This window comes from Chiloscyllium plagiosum, unplaced genomic scaffold (genome assembly GCF_037043375.1).
Source record: "Chiloscyllium plagiosum isolate Xiang-an unplaced genomic scaffold, Cpla_swu_hap1 HiC_scaffold_39, whole genome shotgun sequence".
Classification (NCBI taxonomy): Eukaryota; Metazoa; Chordata; class Chondrichthyes; order Orectolobiformes; family Hemiscylliidae; genus Chiloscyllium; species Chiloscyllium plagiosum.
In genome coordinates, this window is record NW_028270177.1 from 56,987,785 (window position 1) to 57,002,773 (window position 14,989).

A 14,989-nucleotide genomic window follows, 5' to 3' on the forward strand; every position below is an offset into this window, starting at 1 on the left:
CCACTAACGTGCGAACTGCTCCAAAACATGCTTCAGGACCTCTGGTGCCAACTCTCGCACGTTGAATAACGACAGACAGCTTCCAAATGAGGTCTTTCAGAGACGGCTTTGGGGTACATTTGACAGACAGACTAGTTCAGGAATCCGTGGTGCGCTGTGACACCAGCGCATCAGCTTCTTCCCTGTCTTTGAACCGGGCCGCCTGCGCAAGGAATGCAAATGCGGAACTGCTCTTCGTGAAAGGATCAGAAGGCGGTAACTACACTCTCAAACGGAATGGCATATGAACAGAACCAGGTTGGAGAAAAACTTTACAATGCTTTGCACAGTAATTAAATGGATTTGCATTACATTTCACTACGAGAGCACATTTGTTCAAGCAAATTCGAAGGCAGGTTTGCAGATGGGAAAGCAAGCAAGAAAACTCCGTTCTTGACCATGTAAAAGGCCGCATTTGAAGAACAAAGCAGTTTCTGCGCACTTTCGAAATGGGCACCTTTCGCGTGCAAGGCGAGCGTGATGACCACTACACTACAGAAACTAGCCTCAGCCAGCCGTGCTGCGGCTCAGTGGCATCCAGCACTGACAGTTGAAGCCATTTTACCTTTCACCTTTCTGTTTCCAATAGCTCGTTGTTTCATGGGACTTGTTTAATTTTGGCGATGTGGTGAGCATGGACGAGATACACCGAAGTATCTGTTTCCACGCGGTGTACCCCAATAACGTTGTGTTGCTTACACCGGCTTTAAAGGATTACTTTTTAGCGGAGCTTGCCGTCGCAGTCTGTGGCACAATCATTTAGTCTGTTCGACTGCTCACGGGAAAGGTCGTAGTGTGAAACACTGCAGAAACGAACGACTTCCTTACTTTTGCTCCGACTGACCATACTCAGTGAAATTTTCCCAGATTCTCAGTTGAGGACTTTTGCAGCTGTAAGTTACCTCAGAAACCCTGTTAATTCGTAATGTATTGAGCGAATCGCAAAACAGGAAGCATTTAACGCGGAACACAAACAAAACTGGCAAACCAAATGCATTTTCAGACACAGCGAGCATGAATGCTAAATGTGAGACAATCCGGGGGCATGAGCCATAAAGGAATCTCACAACTAACAACAGGGCAATTCCAAACTTCTCTTTCAAACATACTGGAGACTGAGTGCACCACCACTTCCGAGACAATGCTGAAAAGAGAGAAAGAAAGAACATAACAAGAGTGGTCCATAAAAAGTGAATTCACCAATCACAGTCTCGATTAGATTACCTTTCCCTTCCGATGTCTCCAGGACGGAGATGAAGTAAATGGGAGAAATTCAATAACAAATGACATCGAAATTCATTGGAACGATTTTCTCATTGGCCCGAAAACCAAATAACGACGAGTCGAGTCACCGTATGACTTTGTTTCACAACAGCGATGAAATAACAGTCTCCATTCGGTTCCAGTAAAAATTCAACTTGCGTGGAACGTAAAGCAACAGCAGAGCTGCTTGCGATTTTCCGCGCGGGAGGCAAACACGATCATGACAGCACAGACACTTCGGAAAATTCGGCACTTTACCACACCACAGTTAATTCCACGGGAAGCAAACTCATTTTTCTTCTGTTTCAAACAGAAATGCAGCAGGGGTCGAAACCGCATTGGAACAAGCGGCGTCGTTGGAGTTGATCAGCAGAAATGGCAGCGGTGGGATTCGAACCCACGCCTCTGTCGAGACTGGAGCCTTAATCGAGCGCCTTAGACCGCTCGGCCACACTACCAGCCGCCCGCGGCCGCTCATTTCCTTGCACTTCCAATTGTGCTCCTGCATAACAACACATGCAAAGTCACGTGAAAAGGGTTCCATTTCCCCTCTCCGACTCGCACAGCTGCTGGGATGTGCCCGTCTACAATATCAATTTCGCAGCAGATAATGATAGCCCATCAATCCAGACAAAAATCAATGGTATGCTGAGTCTATCTTCTCAGACTCTTTTCAGCTACAAATGTATCTGTGAGTGCGTGAGAACATATGATCGGTTATGATATTGGTCAAATTACCATGAGCTGCTTGACATTACTGCAATTTCGATTCTTGCTTTGCTAAATGATTTCACCCATTGCTCGAAACAGGACACCTTTCACGTTTACACCGAACACGAAACACACCGGACTACAGGGAAAATGCACAAAGCTGAGCAGGCCGTGTTCCACATCATACCGTGCAGCATAGTTACAGTCACTGTGTCTGTTTTGCAAAATAAGAGTCCCAAAGAATGTTCTCCACCCTAAAACCGGAGGTAGCATTACATTCTGAGAACGACAGAACACATTGTGAGGATGCTCTGACCTCGGAGCCAGTTCGAGATGCCACTTTCCTTGCCTTTTACCTTAACCGTGCAATTTGCTGCAGAGATGTTAATTCCTGGACATGAGCCACATGGATACCAACTGAGTAGGAAACCTGTGTGGGATTCGAGGAGAAGCGACTCAATAAATTTTGCTGAACTCCACGGTGCTTATTAGAAATGCAGTCTCTGTTCACATCAATCTAAAAGGCACTTTCTGAACATCGTAACAGAAGTCATAAGGTAATTAGCTCACACACACCCCGCTCCGGAAGAGGTGCTAACTGCCCTTGAGTGCTTTTTTGTTCTCGATGTGAAGAGCTCTCACGCCTGAGTCACCTTCACGTCTCTGGTTGCTGAGTGAATCACAAAGAAGGAATTTCACCAGAGCTGCAACTGCCTCACTTCCCCACTCGCCCGCCCAGTTTACATTTTCCTGCTCGTCAGTGAGTTAAAGAAAACCAAATGGATGCGATGTCATTCTGTAGCCTCTCTGTCGATTCCTCCGTTTCAGTTCCGACGTGGCTTAGATCTCGGGGCGCACTTAATACTAGCGACGCTATGAAAGCACAGGTCCAGAGGTTCCTCTGAGAGTGTAATTTCTTTCGTTGCTGTTGCTGATTGAATGAGCCACTAACGTGCGAACTGCTCCAAAACATGCTTCAGGACCTCTGGTGCCAACTCTCGCACGTTGAATAACGACAGACAGCTTCCAAATGAGGTCTTTCAGAGACGGCTTTGGGGTACATTTGACAGACAGACTAGTTCAGGAATCCGTGGTGCGCTGTGACACCAGCGCATCAGCTTCTTCCCTGTCTTTGAACCGGGCCGCCTGCGCAAGGAATGCAAATGCGGAACTGCTCTTCGTGAAAGGATCAGAAGGCGGTAACTACACTCTCAAACGGAATGGCATATGAACAGAACCAGGTTGGAGAAAAACTTTACAATGCTTTGCACAGTAATTAAATGGATTTGCATTACATTTCACTACGAGAGCACATTTGTTCAAGCAAATTCGAAGGCAGGTTTGCAGATGGGAAAGCAAGCAAGAAAACTCCGTTCTTGACCATGTAAAAGGCCGCATTTGAAGAACAAAGCAGTTTCTGCGCACTTTCGAAATGGGCACCTTTCGCGTGCAAGGCGAGCGTGATGACCACTACACTACAGAAACTAGCCTCAGCCAGCCGTGCTGCGGCTCAGTGGCATCCAGCACTGACAGTTGAAGCCATTTTACCTTTCACCTTTCTGTTTCCAATAGCTCGTTGTTTCATGGGACTTGTTTAATTTTGGCGATGTGGTGAGCATGGACGAGATACACCGAAGTATCTGTTTCCACGCGGTGTACCCCAATAACGTTGTGTTGCTTACACCGGCTTTAAAGGATTACTTTTTAGCGGAGCTTGCCGTCGCAGTCTGTGGCACAATCATTTAGTCTGTTCGACTGCTCACGGGAAAGGTCGTAGTGTGAAACACTGCAGAAACGAACGACTTCCTTACTTTTGCTCCGACTGACCATACTCAGTGAAATTTTCCCAGATTCTCAGTTGAGGACTTTTGCAGCTGTAAGTTACCTCAGAAACCCTGTTAATTCGTAATGTATTGAGCGAATCGCAAAACAGGAAGCATTTAACGCGGAACACAAACAAAACTGGCAAACCAAATGCATTTTCAGACACAGCGAGCATGAATGCTAAATGTGAGACAATCCGGGGGCATGAGCCATAAAGGAATCTCACAACTAACAACAGGGCAATTCCAAACTTCTCTTTCAAACATACTGGAGACTGAGTGCACCACCACTTCCGAGACAATGCTGAAAAGAGAGAAAGAAAGAACATAACAAGAGTGGTCCATAAAAAGTGAATTCACCAATCACAGTCTCGATTAGATTACCTTTCCCTTCCGATGTCTCCAGGACGGAGATGAAGTAAATGGGAGAAATTCAATAACAAATGACATCGAAATTCATTGGAACGATTTTCTCATTGGCCCGAAAACCAAATAACGACGAGTCGAGTCACCGTATGACTTTGTTTCACAACAGCGATGAAATAACAGTCTCCATTCGGTTCCAGTAAAAATTCAACTTGCGTGGAACGTAAAGCAACAGCAGAGCTGCTTGCGATTTTCCGCGCGGGAGGCAAACACGATCATGACAGCACAGACACTTCGGAAAATTCGGCACTTTACCACACCACAGTTAATTCCACGGGAAGCAAACTCATTTTTCTTCTGTTTCAAACAGAAATGCAGCAGGGGTCGAAACCGCATTGGAACAAGCGGCGTCGTTGGAGTTGATCAGCAGAAATGGCAGCGGTGGGATTCGAACCCACGCCTCTGTCGAGACTGGAGCCTTAATCGAGCGCCTTAGACCGCTCGGCCACACTACCAGCCGCCCGCGGCCGCTCATTTCCTTGCACTTCCAATTGTGCTCCTGCATAACAACACATGCAAAGTCACGTGAAAAGGGTTCCATTTCCCCTCTCCGACTCGCACAGCTGCTGGGATGTGCCCGTCTACAATATCAATTTCGCAGCAGATAATGATAGCCCATCAATCCAGACAAAAATCAATGGTATGCTGAGTCTATCTTCTCAGACTCTTTTCAGCTACAAATGTATCTGTGAGTGCGTGAGAACATATGATCGGTTATGATATTGGTCAAATTACCATGAGCTGCTTGACATTACTGCAATTTCGATTCTTGCTTTGCTAAATGATTTCACCCATTGCTCGAAACAGGACACCTTTCACGTTTACACCGAACACGAAACACACCGGACTACAGGGAAAATGCACAAAGCTGAGCAGGCCGTGTTCCACATCATACCGTGCAGCATAGTTACAGTCACTGTGTCTGTTTTGCAAAATAAGAGTCCCAAAGAATGTTCTCCACCCTAAAACCGGAGGTAGCATTACATTCTGAGAACGACAGAACACATTGTGAGGATGCTCTGACCTCGGAGCCAGTTCGAGATGCCACTTTCCTTGCCTTTTACCTTAACCGTGCAATTTGCTGCAGAGATGTTAATTCCTGGACATGAGCCACATGGATACCAACTGAGTAGGAAACCTGTGTGGGATTCGAGGAGAAGCGACTCAATAAATTTTGCTGAACTCCACGGTGCTTATTAGAAATGCAGTCTCTGTTCACATCAATCTAAAAGGCACTTTCTGAACATCGTAACAGAAGTCATAAGGTAATTAGCTCACACACACCCCGCTCCGGAAGAGGTGCTAACTGCCCTTGAGTGCTTTTTTGTTCTCGATGTGAAGAGCTCTCACGCCTGAGTCACCTTCACGTCTCTGGTTGCTGAGTGAATCACAAAGAAGGAATTTCACCAGAGCTGCAACTGCCTCACTTCCCCACTCGCCCGCCCAGCTTACATTTTCCTGCTCGTCAGTGAGTTAAAGAAAACCAAATGGATGCGATGTCATTCTGTAGCCTCTCTGTCGATTCCTCCGTTTCAGTTCCGACGTGGCTTAGATCTCGGGGCGCACTTAATACTAGCGACGCTATGAAAGCACAGGTCCAGAGGTTCCTCTGAGAGTGTAATTTCTTTCGTTGCTGTTGCTGATTGAATGAGCCACTAACGTGCGAACTGCTCCAAAACATGCTTCAGGATCTCTGGTGCCAACTCTCGCACGTTGAATAACGACAGACAGCTTCCAAATGAGGTCTTTCAGAGACGGCTTTGGGGTACATTTGACAGACAGACTAGTTCAGGAATCCGTGGTGCGCTGTGACACCAGCGCATCAGCTTCTTCCCTGTCTTTGAACCGGGCCGCCTGCGCAAGGAATGCAAATGCGGAACTGCTCTTCGTGAAAGGATCAGAAGGCGGTAACTACACTCTCAAACGGAATGGCATATGAACAGAACCAGGTTGGAGAAAAACTTTACAATGCTTTGCACAGTAATTAAATGGATTTGCATTACATTTCACTACGAGAGCACATTTGTTCAAGCAAATTCGAAGGCAGGTTTGCAGATGGGAAAGCAAGCAAGAAAACTCCGTTCTTGACCATGTAAAAGGCCGCATTTGAAGAACAAAGCAGTTTCTGCGCACTTTCGAAATGGGCACCTTTCGCGTGCAAGGCGAGCGTGATGACCACTACACTACAGAAACTAGCCTCAGCCAGCCGTGCTGCGGCTCAGTGGCATCCAGCACTGACAGTTGAAGCCATTTTACCTTTCACCTTTCTGTTTCCAATAGCTCGTTGTTTCATGGGACTTGTTTAATTTTGGCGATGTGGTGAGCATGGACGAGATACACCGAAGTATCTGTTTCCACGCGGTGTACCCCAATAACGTTGTGTTGCTTACACCGGCTTTAAAGGATTACTTTTTAGCGGAGCTTGCCGTCGCAGTCTGTGGCACAATCATTTAGTCTGTTCGACTGCTCACGGGAAAGGTCGTAGTGTGAAACACTGCAGAAACGAACGACTTCCTTACTTTTGCTCCGACTGACCATACTCAGTGAAATTTTCCCAGATTCTCAGTTGAGGACTTTTGCAGCTGTAAGTTACCTCAGAAACCCTGTTAATTCGTAATGTATTGAGCGAATCGCAAAACAGGAAGCATTTAACGCGGAACACAAACAAAACTGGCAAACCAAATGCATTTTCAGACACAGCGAGCATGAATGCTAAATGTGAGACAATCCGGGGGCATGAGCCATAAAGGAATCTCACAACTAACAACAGGGCAATTCCAAACTTCTCTTTCAAACATACTGGAGACTGAGTGCACCACCACTTCCGAGACAATGCTGAAAAGAGAGAAAGAAAGAACATAACAAGAGTGGTCCATAAAAAGTGAATTCACCAATCACAGTCTCGATTAGATTACCTTTCCCTTCCGATGTCTCCAGGACGGAGATGAAGTAAATGGGAGAAATTCAATAACAAATGACATCGAAATTCATTGGAACGATTTTCTCATTGGCCCGAAAACCAAATAACGACGAGTCGAGTCACCGTATGACTTTGTTTCACAACAGCGATGAAATAACAGTCTCCATTCGGTTCCAGTAAAAATTCAACTTGCGTGGAACGTAAAGCAACAGCAGAGCTGCTTGCGATTTTCCGCGCGGGAGGCAAACACGATCATGACAGCACAGACACTTCGGAAAATTCGGCACTTTACCACACCACAGTTAATTCCACGGGAAGCAAACTCATTTTTCTTCTGTTTCAAACAGAAATGCAGCAGGGGTCGAAACCGCATTGGAACAAGCGGCGTCGTTGGAGTTGATCAGCAGAAATGGCAGCGGTGGGATTCGAACCCACGCCTCTGTCGAGACTGGAGCCTTAATCGAGCGCCTTAGACCGCTCGGCCACACTACCAGCCGCCCGCGGCCGCTCATTTCCTTGCACTTCCAATTGTGCTCCTGCATAACAACACATGCAAAGTCACGTGAAAAGGGTTCCATTTCCCCTCTCCGACTCGCACAGCTGCTGGGATGTGCCCGTCTACAATATCAATTTCGCAGCAGATAATGATAGCCCATCAATCCAGACAAAAATCAATGGTATGCTGAGTCTATCTTCTCAGACTCTTTTCAGCTACAAATGTATCTGTGAGTGCGTGAGAACATATGATCGGTTATGATATTGGTCAAATTACCATGAGCTGCTTGACATTACTGCAATTTCGATTCTTGCTTTGCTAAATGATTTCACCCATTGCTCGAAACAGGACACCTTTCACGTTTACACCGAACACGAAACACACCGGACTACAGGGAAAATGCACAAAGCTGAGCAGGCCGTGTTCCACATCATACCGTGCAGCATAGTTACAGTCACTGTGTCTGTTTTGCAAAATAAGAGTCCCAAAGAATGTTCTCCACCCTAAAACCGGAGGTAGCATTACATTCTGAGAACGACAGAACACATTGTGAGGATGCTCTGACCTCGGAGCCAGTTCGAGATGCCACTTTCCTTGCCTTTTACCTTAACCGTGCAATTTGCTGCAGAGATGTTAATTCCTGGACATGAGCCACATGGATACCAACTGAGTAGGAAACCTGTGTGGGATTCGAGGAGAAGCGACTCAATAAATTTTGCTGAACTCCACGGTGCTTATTAGAAATGCAGTCTCTGTTCACATCAATCTAAAAGGCACTTTCTGAACATCGTAACAGAAGTCATAAGGTAATTAGCTCACACACACCCCGCTCCGGAAGAGGTGCTAACTGCCCTTGAGTGCTTTTTTGTTCTCGATGTGAAGAGCTCTCACGCCTGAGTCACCTTCACGTCTCTGGTTGCTGAGTGAATCACAAAGAAGGAATTTCACCAGAGCTGCAACTGCCTCACTTCCCCACTCGCCCGCCCAGTTTACATTTTCCTGCTCGTCAGTGAGTTAAAGAAAACCAAATGGATGCGATGTCATTCTGTAGCCTCTCTGTCGATTCCTCCGTTTCAGTTCCGACGTGGCTTAGATCTCGGGGCGCACTTAATACTAGCGACGCTATGAAAGCACAGGTCCAGAGGTTCCTCTGAGAGTGTAATTTCTTTCGTTGCTGTTGCTGATTGAATGAGCCACTAACGTGCGAACTGCTCCAAAACATGCTTCAGGACCTCTGGTGCCAACTCTCGCACGTTGAATAACGACAGACAGCTTCCAAATGAGGTCTTTCAGAGACGGCTTTGGGGTACATTTGACAGACAGACTAGTTCAGGAATCCGTGGTGCGCTGTGACACCAGCGCATCAGCTTCTTCCCTGTCTTTGAACCGGGCCGCCTGCGCAAGGAATGCAAATGCGGAACTGCTCTTCGTGAAAGGATCAGAAGGCGGTAACTACACTCTCAAACGGAATGGCATATGAACAGAACCAGGTTGGAGAAAAACTTTACAATGCTTTGCACAGTAATTAAATGGATTTGCATTACATTTCACTACGAGAGCACATTTGTTCAAGCAAATTCGAAGGCAGGTTTGCAGATGGGAAAGCAAGCAAGAAAACTCCGTTCTTGACCATGTAAAAGGCCGCATTTGAAGAACAAAGCAGTTTCTGCGCACTTTCGAAATGGGCACCTTTCGCGTGCAAGGCGAGCGTGATGACCACTACACTACAGAAACTAGCCTCAGCCAGCCGTGCTGCGGCTCAGTGGCATCCAGCACTGACAGTTGAAGCCATTTTACCTTTCACCTTTCTGTTTCCAATAGCTCGTTGTTTCATGGGACTTGTTTAATTTTGGCGATGTGGTGAGCATGGACGAGATACACCGAAGTATCTGTTTCCACGCGGTGTACCCCAATAACGTTGTGTTGCTTACACCGGCTTTAAAGGATTACTTTTTAGCGGAGCTTGCCGTCGCAGTCTGTGGCACAATCATTTAGTCTGTTCGACTGCTCACGGGAAAGGTCGTAGTGTGAAACACTGCAGAAACGAACGACTTCCTTACTTTTGCTCCGACTGACCATACTCAGTGAAATTTTCCCAGATTCTCAGTTGAGGACTTTTGCAGCTGTAAGTTACCTCAGAAACCCTGTTAATTCGTAATGTATTGAGCGAATCGCAAAACAGGAAGCATTTAACGCGGAACACAAACAAAACTGGCAAACCAAATGCATTTTCAGACACAGCGAGCATGAATGCTAAATGTGAGACAATCCGGGGGCATGAGCCATAAAGGAATCTCACAACTAACAACAGGGCAATTCCAAACTTCTCTTTCAAACATACTGGAGACTGAGTGCACCACCACTTCCGAGACAATGCTGAAAAGAGAGAAAGAAAGAACATAACAAGAGTGGTCCATAAAAAGTGAATTCACCAATCACAGTCTCGATTAGATTACCTTTCCCTTCCGATGTCTCCAGGACGGAGATGAAGTAAATGGGAGAAATTCAATAACAAATGACATCGAAATTCATTGGAACGATTTTCTCATTGGCCCGAAAACCAAATAACGACGAGTCGAGTCACCGTATGACTTTGTTTCACAACAGCGATGAAATAACAGTCTCCATTCGGTTCCAGTAAAAATTCAACTTGCGTGGAACGTAAAGCAACAGCAGAGCTGCTTGCGATTTTCCGCGCGGGAGGCAAACACGATCATGACAGCACAGACACTTCGGAAAATTCGGCACTTTACCACACCACAGTTAATTCCACGGGAAGCAAACTCATTTTTCTTCTGTTTCAAACAGAAATGCAGCAGGGGTCGAAACCGCATTGGAACAAGCGGCGTCGTTGGAGTTGATCAGCAGAAATGGCAGCGGTGGGATTCGAACCCACGCCTCTGTCGAGACTGGAGCCTTAATCGAGCGCCTTAGACCGCTCGGCCACACTACCAGCCGCCCGCGGCCGCTCATTTCCTTGCACTTCCAATTGTGCTCCTGCATAACAACACATGCAAAGTCACGTGAAAAGGGTTCCATTTCCCCTCTCCGACTCGCACAGCTGCTGGGATGTGCCCGTCTACAATATCAATTTCGCAGCAGATAATGATAGCCCATCAATCCAGACAAAAATCAATGGTATGCTGAGTCTATCTTCTCAGACTCTTTTCAGCTACAAATGTATCTGTGAGTGCGTGAGAACATATGATCGGTTATGATATTGGTCAAATTACCATGAGCTGCTTGACATTACTGCAATTTCGATTCTTGCTTTGCTAAATGATTTCACCCATTGCTCGAAACAGGACACCTTTCACGTTTACACCGAACACGAAACACACCGGACTACAGGGAAAATGCACAAAGCTGAGCAGGCCGTGTTCCACATCATACCGTGCAGCATAGTTACAGTCACTGTGTCTGTTTTGCAAAATAAGAGTCCCAAAGAATGTTCTCCACCCTAAAACCGGAGGTAGCATTACATTCTGAGAACGACAGAACACATTGTGAGGATGCTCTGACCTCGGAGCCAGTTCGAGATGCCACTTTCCTTGCCTTTTACCTTAACCGTGCAATTTGCTGCAGAGATGTTAATTCCTGGACATGAGCCACATGGATACCAACTGAGTAGGAAACCTGTGTGGGATTCGAGGAGAAGCGACTCAATAAATTTTGCTAAACTCCACGGTGCTTATTAGAAATGCAGTCTCTGTTCACATCAATCTAAAAGGCACTTTCTGAACATCGTAACAGAAGTCATAAGGTAATTAGCTCACACACACCCCGCTCCGGAAGAGGTGCTAACTGCCCTTGAGTGCTTTTTTGTTCTCGATGTGAAGAGCTCTCACGCCTGAGTCACCTTCACGTCTCTGGTTGCTGAGTGAATCACAAAGAAGGAATTTCACCAGAGCTGCAACTGCCTCACTTCCCCACTCGCCCGCCCAGTTTACATTTTCCTGCTCGTCAGTGAGTTAAAGAAAACCAAATGGATGCGATGTCATTCTGTAGCCTCTCTGTCGATTCCTCCGTTTCAGTTCCGACGTGGCTTAGATCTCGGGGCGCACTTAATACTAGCGACGCTATGAAAGCACAGGTCCAGAGGTTCCTCTGAGAGTGTAATTTCTTTCGTTGCTGTTGCTGATTGAATGAGCCACTAACGTGCGAACTGCTCCAAAACATGCTTCAGGACCTCTGGTGCCAACTCTCGCACGTTGAATAACGACAGACAGCTTCCAAATGAGGTCTTTCAGAGACGGCTTTGGGGTACATTTGACAGACAGACTAGTTCAGGAATCCGTGGTGCGCTGTGACACCAGCGCATCAGCTTCTTCCCTGTCTTTGAACCGGGCCGCCTGCGCAAGGAATGCAAATGCGGAACTGCTCTTCGTGAAAGGATCAGAAGGCGGTAACTACACTCTCAAACGGAATGGCATATGAACAGAACCAGGTTGGAGAAAAACTTTACAATGCTTTGCACATTAATTAAATGGATTTGCATTACATTTCACTACGAGAGCACATTTGTTCAAGCAAATTCGAAGGCAGGTTTGCAGATGGGAAAGCAAGCAAGAAAACTCCGTTCTTGACCATGTAAAAGGCCGCATTTGAAGAACAAAGCAGTTTCTGCGCACTTTCGAAATGGGCACCTTTCGCGTGCAAGGCGAGCGTGATGACCACTACACTACAGAAACTAGCCTCAGCCAGCCGTGCTGCGGCTCAGTGGCATCCAGCACTGACAGTTGAAGCCATTTTACCTTTCACCTTTCTGTTTCCAATAGCTCGTTGTTTCATGGGACTTGTTTAATTTTGGCGATGTGGTGAGCATGGACGAGATACACCGAAGTATCTGTTTCCACGCGGTGTACCCCAATAACGTTGTGTTGCTTACACCGGCTTTAAAGGATTACTTTTTAGCGGAGCTTGCCGTCGCAGTCTGTGGCACAATCATTTAGTCTGTTCGACTGCTCACGGGAAAGGTCGTAGTGTGAAACACTGCAGAAACGAACGACTTCCTTACTTTTGCTCCGACTGACCATACTCAGTGAAATTTTCCCAGATTCACAGTTGAGGACTTTTGCAGCTGTAAGTTACCTCAGAAACCCTGTTAATTCGTAATGTATTGAGCTAATCGCAAAACAGGAAGCATTTAACGCGGAACACAAACAAAACTGGCAAACCAAATGCATTTTCAGACACAGCGAGCATGAATGCTAAATGTGAGACAATCCGGGGGCATGAGCCATAAAGGAATCTCACAACTAACAACAGGGCAATTCCAAATTACCATGAGCTGCTTGACATTACTGCAATTTCGATTCTTGCTTTGCTAAATGATTTCACCCATTGCTCGAAACAGGACACCTTTCACGTTTACACCGAACACGAAACACACCGGACTACAGGGAAAATGCACAAAGCTGAGCAGGCCGTGTTCCACATCATACCGTGCAGCATAGTTACAGTCACTGTGTCTGTTTTGCAAAATAAGAGTCCCAAAGAATGTTCTCCACCCTAAAACCGGAGGTAGCATTACATTCTGAGAACGACAGAACACATTGTGAGGATGCTCTGACCTCGGAGCCAGTTCGAGATGCCACTTTCCTTGCCTTTTACCTTAACCGTGCAATTTGCTGCAGAGATGTTAATTCCTGGACATGAGCCACATGGATACCAACTGAGTAGGAAACCTGTGTGGGATTCGAGGAGAAGCGACTCAATAAATTTTGCTAAACTCCACGGTGCTTATTAGAAATGCAGTCTCTGTTCACATCAATCTAAAAGGCACTTTCTGAACATCGTAACAGAAGTCATAAGGTAATTAGCTCACACACACCCCGCTCCGGAAGAGGTGCTAACTGCCCTTGAGTGCTTTTTTGTTCTCGATGTGAAGAGCTCTCACGCCTGAGTCACCTTCACGTCTCTGGTTGCTGAGTGAATCACAAAGAAGGAATTTCACCAGAGCTGCAACTGCCTCACTTCCCCACTCGCCCGCCCAGTTTACATTTTCCTGCTCGTCAGTGAGTTAAAGAAAACCAAATGGATGCGATGTCATTCTGTAGCCTCTCTGTCGATTCCTCCGTTTCAGTTCCGACGTGGCTTAGATCTCGGGGCGCACTTAATACTAGCGACGCTATGAAAGCACAGGTCCAGAGGTTCCTCTGAGAGTGTAATTTCTTTCGTTGCTGTTGCTGATTGAATGAGCCACTAACGTGCGAACTGCTCCAAAACATGCTTCAGGACCTCTGGTGCCAACTCTCGCACGTTGAATAACGACAGACAGCTTCCAAATGAGGTCTTTCAGAGACGGCTTTGGGGTACATTTGACAGACAGACTAGTTCAGGAATCCGTGGTGCGCTGTGACACCAGCGCATCAGCTTCTTCCCTGTCTTTGAACCGGGCCGCCTGCGCAAGGAATGCAAATGCGGAACTGCTCTTCGTGAAAGGATCAGAAGGCGGTAACTACACTCTCAAACGGAATGGCATATGAACAGAACCAGGTTGGAGAAAAACTTTACAATGCTTTGCACAGTAATTAAATGGATTTGCATTACATTTCACTACGAGAGCACATTTGTTCAAGCAAATTCGAAGGCAGGTTTGCAGATGGGAAAGCAAGCAAGAAAACTCCGTTCTTGACCATGTAAAAGGCCGCATTTGAAGAACAAAGCAGTTTCTGCGCACTTTCGAAATGGGCACCTTTCGCGTGCAAGGCGAGCGTGATGACCACTACACTACAGAAACTAGCCTCAGCCAGCCGTGCTGCGGCTCAGTGGCATCCAGCACTGACAGTTGAAGCCATTTTACCTTTCACCTTTCTGTTTCCAATAGCTCGTTGTTTCATGGGACTTGTTTAATTTTGGCGATGTGGTGAGCATGGACGAGATACACCGAAGTATCTGTTTCCACGCGGTGTACCCCAATAACGTTGTGTTGCTTACACCGGCTTTAAAGGATTACTTTTTAGCGGAGCTTGCCGTCGCAGTCTGTGGCACAATCATTTAGTCTGTTCGACTGCTCACGGGAAAGGTCGTAGTGTGAAACACTGCAGAAACGAACGACTTCCTTACTTTTGCTCCGACTGACCATACTCAGTGAAATTTTCCCAGATTCTCAGTTGAGGACTTTTGCAGCTGTAAGTTACCTCAGAAACCCTGTTAATTCGTAATGTATTGAGCGAATCGCAAAACAGGAAGCATTTAACGCGGAACACAAACAAAACTGGCAAACCAAATGCATTTTCAGACACAGCGAGCATGAATGCTAAATGTGAGACAATCCGGGGGCATGAGCCATAAAGGAATCTCACAACT